Source organism: Oncorhynchus nerka, linkage group LG27, assembly GCF_034236695.1.
Source record: "Oncorhynchus nerka isolate Pitt River linkage group LG27, Oner_Uvic_2.0, whole genome shotgun sequence".
NCBI classification, from domain to species: domain Eukaryota; kingdom Metazoa; phylum Chordata; class Actinopteri; order Salmoniformes; family Salmonidae; genus Oncorhynchus; species Oncorhynchus nerka.
This window is the reverse complement of record NC_088422.1, coordinates 40,547,794-40,557,231: the sequence shown is the minus strand read 5'-3', so window position 1 is coordinate 40,557,231 and position 9,438 is coordinate 40,547,794.

Sequence of the window (9,438 nt, the reverse complement as noted above, 5' to 3'; positions counted from 1 at the left end):
TGTCTCTTCATAGACATGGCATTGTTTGCTTATGGCATGTAATTTGAATCCTCTCTCTGTTTTATAGCAGGTAACTCTCAGCTCATATGCTCCCAGACATAATCACCAGACTTCAACCAAAGTCACCTTGACATCCAGAACACAGTGTCACCCACATGTACAGACATGTACATTCAGCACTCCCACATAGTTCCAGCCTACACCTCCCCTATCAAAAACACCTTTTATCATTTGCGTGTGAGACATACACACATCCCACACCCCAACTATACCAGTGGAGGCTGCTGAGGGGAGGACGGCTCACAATAATGGCTGGAATGGAGTAAATGAAATGGCATCAAACACTCGGAAACAATGTGTTTGATGTATTTGATCCCATTCCACTAACTCCGCTCCAGCCATTATCACCAGCCCGTCCTCCCCAATGAAGGTGCCACCAACCGCCTGTGCTACACACACCCTGCCGCCACCTCACCAGCGAGCTCAGGCCAGCCATTTCCAGCAGCTCCAACAGCAGGCAGCAACAAAAGGCCCATTGAGACAGGAGACGACCGGGAGTGACTCAGCAGCAAATGACAGGTATCACCTCTTTCTTGGCCAACGTTTGTATCGTCCAGTCTTCCTTTCTCCTGCTCCAGTTCAGCAAGTCAGTGAACCTCGAAATGGGAACATTTGTTGTACTGAAAGAGAGAAACTGAAAACAACTCACTCCTGTCAAGGTGTAAAGGTGTAAATCTATGAGATTTGTAAATTAAATGTGTGATTCACATGCATTCACTTTGCAGTCTGCAGTTCCTTTTCCGTTGGGACAAATGCCATCTTTGAAAAGAAGTACCACTTTGAGAGCAATTTCCTTTGAATGCTGCAGTATTGATCTACAATGTCTGTAGTATCTCCATGCTTAGAGGCTACTTTAAAACGTTCCTATCCCAGGTGCTTTGATTTGCCAGGTGCTCATGAAGTAGCTGTACCAAGACCAACTGTATGTTACTGGCCAGTAACCATTCTGTTCATCTTTTTTTCTTCCTGAAAAACAACTGATCCTGTCTGATGTACACTACCTCGTCTCTCTGGTCCCAAGAGACCCTCCTCCCAATGCAGGCTATCAGCTCCATCTGTCAACAAGACCCCTCATTCACAGCACGGCTACTACCTTACCGACATGTTTTCTCAGTGTAGGGATGGGATTGTCAGTCACGTCCTCTGTCTCGCTTAACACATCATTTATATTCTACGATACGTAATAACTATGAGACAGAAGGGTCCTTCTACCAATTCGGCAACATTTGTATTTCACTTTTTTTTAACGTAATTTTAACATTCTGTCATAAAGAACATGTTCAACTACATAAAAACTCGTTTTCCCATCTCAAGAGGTGAAATAAAAAAAATACTATAGTAAGTAATTAAGTGTCAAAGTAACACGGTTGACCGTAACAGAGTTGCCAATTTCATCTTAATAAATGATAAGGAATAAGGTTTTGAAGTGTCTGTACTATATCTAGGACATAAAAGAAAACACGTTTTTTGTATACATAGAGTGCATTCGGAAAGTATTCAGACCCCTAAAATGGATTATATAAATAACAATCCTCATCAATCTACACACAATACCCCATAATGACAAAGTGAAAACAGGTTTTTAGACATTTTAGCAAATTTATTAAAAAAATATTTAAAAAACAGAAATACCTTATTTACATAAGTATTCAAAACCCTTTGCTATGACACTCAAATCAAATCAAATTTTATTTGCCACATGCACCGAATACAACAAGTGTAGACCGTGAAATGCTTACTTACAAGCCTTCAACCAACAGTGCAGTTCTGGGCCTGTTCGGCCCACCTTTTTCTATAGTCCACGATCAGCTCCTTTGTCTTGCTCACATTGAGGGAGAGGTTGTTGTCCTGGCACCACACTGCCAGTTCTCTGACCTCCTCCCTATAGGCCGTCTTATCGTTGTCGTTGGTCAGTGGTAGCACTGTTGTCTCATCGGCAAACTTAATGGTGGTGTTGGAGTCGTGTTTGGCCACGCAGTCGTGGGTGAACAGGGACTACAGGAGGGGACTAAGTACACACCCCTGAGGGGCCCCAGTGTTAAGGATCCGAGTGGCAGATGTATTGTTGCCTACTCTTACCACCTGCGGCGGCCCATCAGGAAGTCCAGGATTCAGTTGCAGAGGGAGGTGTTTAGTCCCAGAGTCCTTAGCTTAGTGATGAGCTTTGTGGGCACTATGGTGTTGAACGCTGAGCTGCAGTCGATGAACAGCATTCTCACATAGGTGTTCCTTTTGTCCAGGTGAAAAAGGGCGGTGTGGACTGCGATTGAGATTATGTCATCTGTGGATCTGTTGGGGCGGTATGCGAATTGGAGTGGGTCCTAGGGTGTCCGGGAGGATGCTGTTGATGTGAGCCACGACCAGCCTTTCAAAGCACTTCATGGCTACCGATGTGAGTGCCATGGGGAGGTAATCATTTAGCCAGGTTACCTTAGGGTTCTTCGGCACAGGGACTATGGTGGTCTGCTTGAAACATGTTGGTATTACAGACTCAGACAAGGAGAGGTTGAAAATGTCAGTGAAGATACTTGCCAGTTGGTCTGCGCATGCTCGGAGTACACGTCCTGGTAATCCGTCTGGCCCTGCGGCCTTGTGAATGTTGACCTGTTTAAAAGGTCTTACTCACATCGGCTGCGGAGAGCGTGATCACACAGTCGTCCAGAACAGCTGATTCTCTCAAGCATGTTTTAGTGTTACTTGCCTCGAAGCGAGCATAGAAGTTACTTAGCTCGTCTGGTAGGCTCGTGTCACTGGGCAGCTCTCAGCTGTGCTTCCCTTTGTAGTCTGTAATAGTTTGCAAGCCCTCCCACATTCGATGAGCGTCGGAGCCGGTAGAGTACGATTCGATCTTAGTCCTGTACGCTTTGCCTGTTTGATGGTTCGTCGCAGGGCATACCAGGATTTAGCATCTCCTTCATCTGATCACTTTTTTATAGACTGTGTCACTGGTGCATCCTGCTTTAATTTTTGCTTGTAAGCAGGAATCAAGAGGATAGAATTATGGTCAGATTTGCCAAATGGATGGCGAGGGAGAGCTTTGTACACGTCTCTGTGTGTGGAGTAAAGGTGGTCTAGAATTTTTTCCTCTCTGGTTGCACATTTAACATGCTGATAGAAATGACGTAAAACAGATTTGTTTCCCTGCATTAAAGTCCCCGGCCACTAGGAGCGCCATCTCTGGATGAGCGTTTTTCTGTTTGCTTATGGCGGAATACAGCACATTGAGTGTGGTTTTAGTGCCAGCATTGGTCTGTGGTGGTATATATACAGCTATGAAAAATACAGATGAAAACTCTCTAGGTAGATAATGTGGTCTACCTCAGGCGAGCAAAACCTTGAGACTTCCTTAGATATCATGCACCAGCTGTTGTTTACATATATGCATAGGGCCCCGTACCGTATCTTACCAGAGGCTGCTGTTCTATCCTGCTGATAGAGTGTTTAACCCGCCAGCTGTATGTTCTTAATGTTGTGTTGTTCAGCCACGACTCGGGGGAACATAAGATATTACAGTTTTTAATGTCCCGTTGGTAGGATATACAGCACGTGCTTTCAGTTCGTCCCATTATTTTTTTTCTTCCAGCGATTGAACGTTAGCTAGCAGGATGGAAGGCAAAGCCAGATTAGCTCTTCGTCACCTGATCCTCACAAGGCACCCTGATCTTATTCAGCAAAATGTCCTTTTCCAGCGAATGACGGGGATCTGGGTCTGGTCGGGTGTCTGTAGTATCTCCCTCTGGCTCATTGAAGAAAAACTCTTCGTATAATCTGAGATGAATAATCGCAGTTCTGATGTCTAGAAGCTCTTTTCGGTCATAATTTAATTTTTATTTTACCTTTATTTAACCAGGAAAGTCAGTTAAGAACAAATTCTTATTTTCAATGACGGCCTAGGAACAGTGGGTTAACTGCCTGTTCAGGGGCAGAACGAAAGATTTGTACCTTGTCAGCTCGGGGGTTTGAACTTGCAACCTTCCGGTTACTAGTCCAACGCTCTAAACACTAGGCTACCCTGCCGCCCCAAGAGACGGTAGCAGCAACATTATGTACAAAACAAGTTACGAACAATGTGACGTCATACCCAAGAAGACCCGAGGCTGTAATCGCTGCCAAAGGTGCTTCAAGAAAGTGCTGAGTAAATGGTCTGAATACTTATGTAAGTGTGTTATTTCAGTTTATTTTTTATAAATGTGAAATGAAATGTTAAACTGTTTTTGATTTGTTATTATGGGGGTATTGTGTGTAGTTTGATGAGGGTTTGGATGCTACAAACAGAAGTTGGCACATTGACGATAACAACTTCAGATGAGTCCCGTTTTTGTGAGAATACCAATTTTTGGGATGTCACATGGTCTGACATACAACTGTAGCTCCTCCCACCACAGATGTGGAAGGCCGCCATAAGCGGATGCGGTAGATTGAGTTGCAGGAAGTGGAAATGTGTCTAATAAGCTATAAGTTTGTTAATGAATATTTATATTTTGTGTTTTTAAGTTATCATTTCAGTTTTACTTGGTGTTATCACTGTTACACAAACTGAACAATTTTGATGGTGCTTTTTTACATGAATTAGATTGACGCACCGATGCATCAATAGACTCTAGGGAGTTACATCAGCCATAAATACCCCAGTGACATGAGGAATGGAAGCTTGTGCCAAAGTGCAAAAGTTTTCCCACCACAAAACACCAGAAAACTGCCAAAAAGAATAGAACCAACTCACCTGCTTTTACACTATGATTTGACTATCAGATGTTCAACGTTTCTTTTGAAGTAAATATTTAAAATGGAATAGTTTCAACATATTAAAAGAGTTCAGTTCACATAAGTGTCCCTCATTTTAAGGCCAACAGATGTACACTGAGTGTACAAAAGATTAAGAACACCTGCTCTTTCCATGACAGACTTACCAGGTGAAATCTATGATCCCTTATTGATATCGCTTGTTAAATCCACTTCAATCAGTGTGGATGAAGGGGAGGAGATTTTTAAGCCTTGGATCGGGTATGTGTGCAACTGAGGGGTGAATGGGCAAGTCAAAAGATGTAAGTGCCTTTGAACGGGGTATGGTAGTAAGTGCAATGTGCACAGGTTTGTGTCAAGAACCGCAACGCTGCTGGGTTTTTTACACTCAACAGTTTCCCGTGTGTATCAAGAATGGTCCGCCACCCAAAGGACATCCAGCCAACTTGACACAACTGTGGGAATCATTGGCGTCAACATGGGCCAGCATCACTGTGGAATGCTTTCGACACCGTGTCGAGTCCATGCGACGAATTGAGGCTGTTCTGAGGGCAAGTAATCTTCAGAAATTACTTTGAGAAAGTGGGTTAAAATCTTCCTAGAAGTCACAGACGGAGCACAGACGGACAGGCCAAAATGCTGCATTTTGGCACTATAGCAAGTCTTTATTCATATTAAAAATCAGATTGATTGAATTCCACGTGGTCTATAGGGCACTTCATTTAATATAACAGGCTTTAAAAATTCAATATTGGTGGACAATTTTTACTTAAAATATAAAAGGGCATTCCATTTGTGGAACGACCCAGAATTCTGTCTGTATGTATTTTTTTGTTGTAAATTATGCCATTTGATCTCACAGAGAGAATACTTCCTAACTGCAGCTACCTGTTTAGTTTCATATGCCAGTGTTTACATTTGAATAAGAGGGTGCGATCTGGCATGACTGTTGTGCGAGGCTCTAAACATATTAAGGATAATGCCGAAAGCAAGCATCTGCAGTGGTGATTCAAAGTACATAAATGATAGAGTCGTGTAGTCAATGTTTATTTCCCAAGGGCGTGTTGCAATTGTATTGCAAAGTGTTATTCGGGCCCAGGTGTGTGTGTGTGCAAAGGTTGTGGTTCGTTGGGTCTGCAGGGTTGGGATAAACTGATGGATTTGCCTAATCTGACAGCCAGGGGGATGCAGGGGTCACAGGGACTCGGATCCCACTGACAGAATATAGACACACACACATTTGTCATGGCATGCACACACGTCAATGATAAAGCCATCTTTGTACACTTGTCATCAATACACTGACACGATAGTGGACCTGCAAACCAGTAACAGATGCAAGTAGAGTGTAGGCTATTCCAGCTATTGCAGCAATGACAAAGACAATACTATATCAGGTAGCGTAGTGTTGTGGGAAAGCATTTAGGGTCAGAACTGCAATGCAAAACATGTACGCCCCATGAGACAATGACACTGATGGCATTCAAAGACTGTCCATTCATGTCTTTTGTTTGGAGTCTATATTATATTCAAGGTTTCCTTGACAGTTGTTTTTAACCCCCCTGGACCTATCCCCTGTAGACTCACTCCCCTTCAAGAATATCCCCTGTAGACTCACCCCCCTTCAAGAATGTCGCCTGTACACTCACCCCCCTTCAAGAATGTCGCCTGAGGAAAGTGTGTGTGTGTGTGTGGGGGGGGGGGGGTCAAAGTGGGGGATATGGGGGGTCAAACAGGTCACGTCAAAATACTGTAAAGCACCAATGCTTCTTCTGCTATATTAGTTCAGAACAGAATAAACCTGGAGTGAAAAAGTCTTCAATAATATAATAATTTAACACATACTTTTATCCAAAGCGATTTAATCATGCGGGCATACATTTTATGTATAGCTGATCCCGGGAATCAAACCCACTACCGTGGCATTGCAAGCACCTTGCTCTACCAACGAGCTACAAAGGACCTCCACTTCAGATTTCCTTTGGCCAGTAGGTTATAAGCAGTGAGCATCTCATAGACTGACCTGGACACATATTATTCCAGTCTGAATTAGATCCTGGAAGAATAACTCATTTCAGTCACCAGGGAGGAGAAGGGTCAAAGGCGTGCTGGAATCATATCAGAGGGTGTAAGAACAGTAATCCATAGTAGAATATCCACACTGCACTCTCCATCTTCCTCTCGCTGAGTTGGCAGCCAGACAAGGACAGACTGCATCATAAAGGTGCCAAAATATAGAAATTGCTTTGCGATGTGTCATTTGTGACTATGTGCAAGTGTGTGTGTGTACCAGTGTGTGTGTGTGTGATTTAGCAGTGAGCAAAAGGACGACAGACTTGAGAGGAAGGATACCGATCAAGGTTCCATCACTCCCTCCATCTCCTGGTTATTAAACAGCTGCAGACTTATCTGGTCATACCAGGGATTTAGGCAGGAGATTACTGTCAGAAACGAGTTATTCTGCCTGCCAGAGCTAGCTTTGATTACCTCCCAAGATGATGGCTTTGTTTGCCTGTCTGACATCATTCCACATTGAAACGGTCTCATCAAACCCAAGCTGATTATTGCTACTATAGAATATAGGTACTAGAGGCATGTCCTCCGCATTAGATTTACATTACATTTTGGTCCTTTAGCAGACACCCCTTTCCAGAGTAACTTACAGCCTGAGTATTCAATTAAAGGTACGACAGACAGATCTGCTATCAGCATAATCAGAGATAAATACATATTTCAAATCATCAGACCAAGTCATAAATACAAAGACAAGGAAAGTAGCTAGGTAAACAAGGTTGGGAAATGTTTTATTCCTTTCATATCACTGGCAAATATAAATTACTGCTCCACATTTCCCCATTTTTTCCCTCTCTCCGAAATGTTTAAGTGCTTTCTTTTAAAGTCAATATTCAAATTCCCCAATTCTAAAATGGAAGTGCACAAAACGTCAACCTTTTTAACAGTTGAACCTACCCTTAAGCCATCGTTTTTCTGACGTGTGTGTATGACAACGTGTGTGCGCGAATGAGGGAGAGCAACACACCCCAGACAGTTACAATGAAAATAATGACATTTGTAATAACACGTCTATACTTACATTATATACATTCATATATAATATACTTTACTATGGTTCTCTTACAGTTGTCTGTTTTAAGGCTTAAGCCACTTCGTACGAACCTAACCCAAATATACACACAATTTTTTTTTTTTAAATTCCTAGGGTGATATCCCATATAGCTTACACAGGACTACACAGAAGCCAACTGCAGTGATCTGCTTGTTCTTTAAGAATCCACACCTGCTCAAGGCAGATGCTGAAGCACCAAGGGTGTTAACAGAGTGTAATAAGGGGAGGTAGGAGAGCTGCAGCTATACTGTACAAACAGCCCAGTCTGCTCCCTCAGGCTCCCTCTGCACCATGGTGGCTGGCCAACAGCATGTGGGAGGAAGGGGGGGAGGGGGCACCATAGAAATGAGTCAGGATCTCTTCTCAATGGGAGCCACATTCACACACGAGGAGTGGAAGACACAGAAAACAGGCCATGGACGGAGGGAAAGAGAAGTGTGTGGCCCCCGAATAACAGACAATGCTTAGGTTAAAGTGATGCTACAGAGGTTTCGTATATTTTCAAACAGTAGTTTTGAAAGTAGCACTCAAGACAAAACGGGTCCCAGAAAATTGTGCACGTCATCCTTTTTTTCCCCCTTCTCAATTCGTATGGTTACGAATTCCAATTCATACAATATGTTATGAATTTGTAAGTGCTTAAGATCCCATTCGATCTTTTAATAATACATGAGGTCTTCTTTGAAGAGGTGGGATAAAAAAAAATAAAAAAAACTTTGTAAACAACTAAAAACATCCATATAAGTGCCATTTTTATCCCCCATTCAAAACAACCCTCCCTCTCCTAAACCCTTATAGTTTCTCTCTGAAGACAGTGACGGGACATACACACACCTGCCCCATAACACCAGTCTCAGCCGCGGGCTCAATTCACAACAATCCCCTTCTGGCAGGGCTACATCATTCCTCTCCTTTTGGATACCTTTTTTTAAGTGACACAGAAGTGCAGCATTCCACACACAACACTAAACAACCCTAATCCTATATATTTTTTGTCTGTGTATCGACCATCTTCCCATTCTAACGAGATTCTGCATGTGACAGGTTCCAGGTTCGCCATTGTGCTGCAACAGTGCAGGAGATAGATTACAGGCTAGTCAACAGGCTAGTCAACTACATCCAACCGCGACTGCAATCCTCTCCAGTTTATCCCCCAGGTTATTGAACCCACCATTTCCTCCTCTCGCTACACTATGTTATAATCTCTTGGGTCAAGGAGCCATTTTGTTTCAGGCTCTCAGGCACAAAGAAGGGTGAAACCCCACTGTAGCTTCCCACAGTCATAGCAATGCCAAAGCACCAACACCAGCTCCTCTTAAATGATATACATTCTTATATTCAATTTTTTTTAATTATTATATTCATTTAAATTATTTTCCTATTGACAGAGGATGTTTATTATTATTTAAAAATATAAATCAACCACGAAACAATTTCATTCATTTCTAGGAGCACCGTGCCAATTTCTGAAAGGACACAAAAGTCTATAGGCACAAAAGACAGTTCTA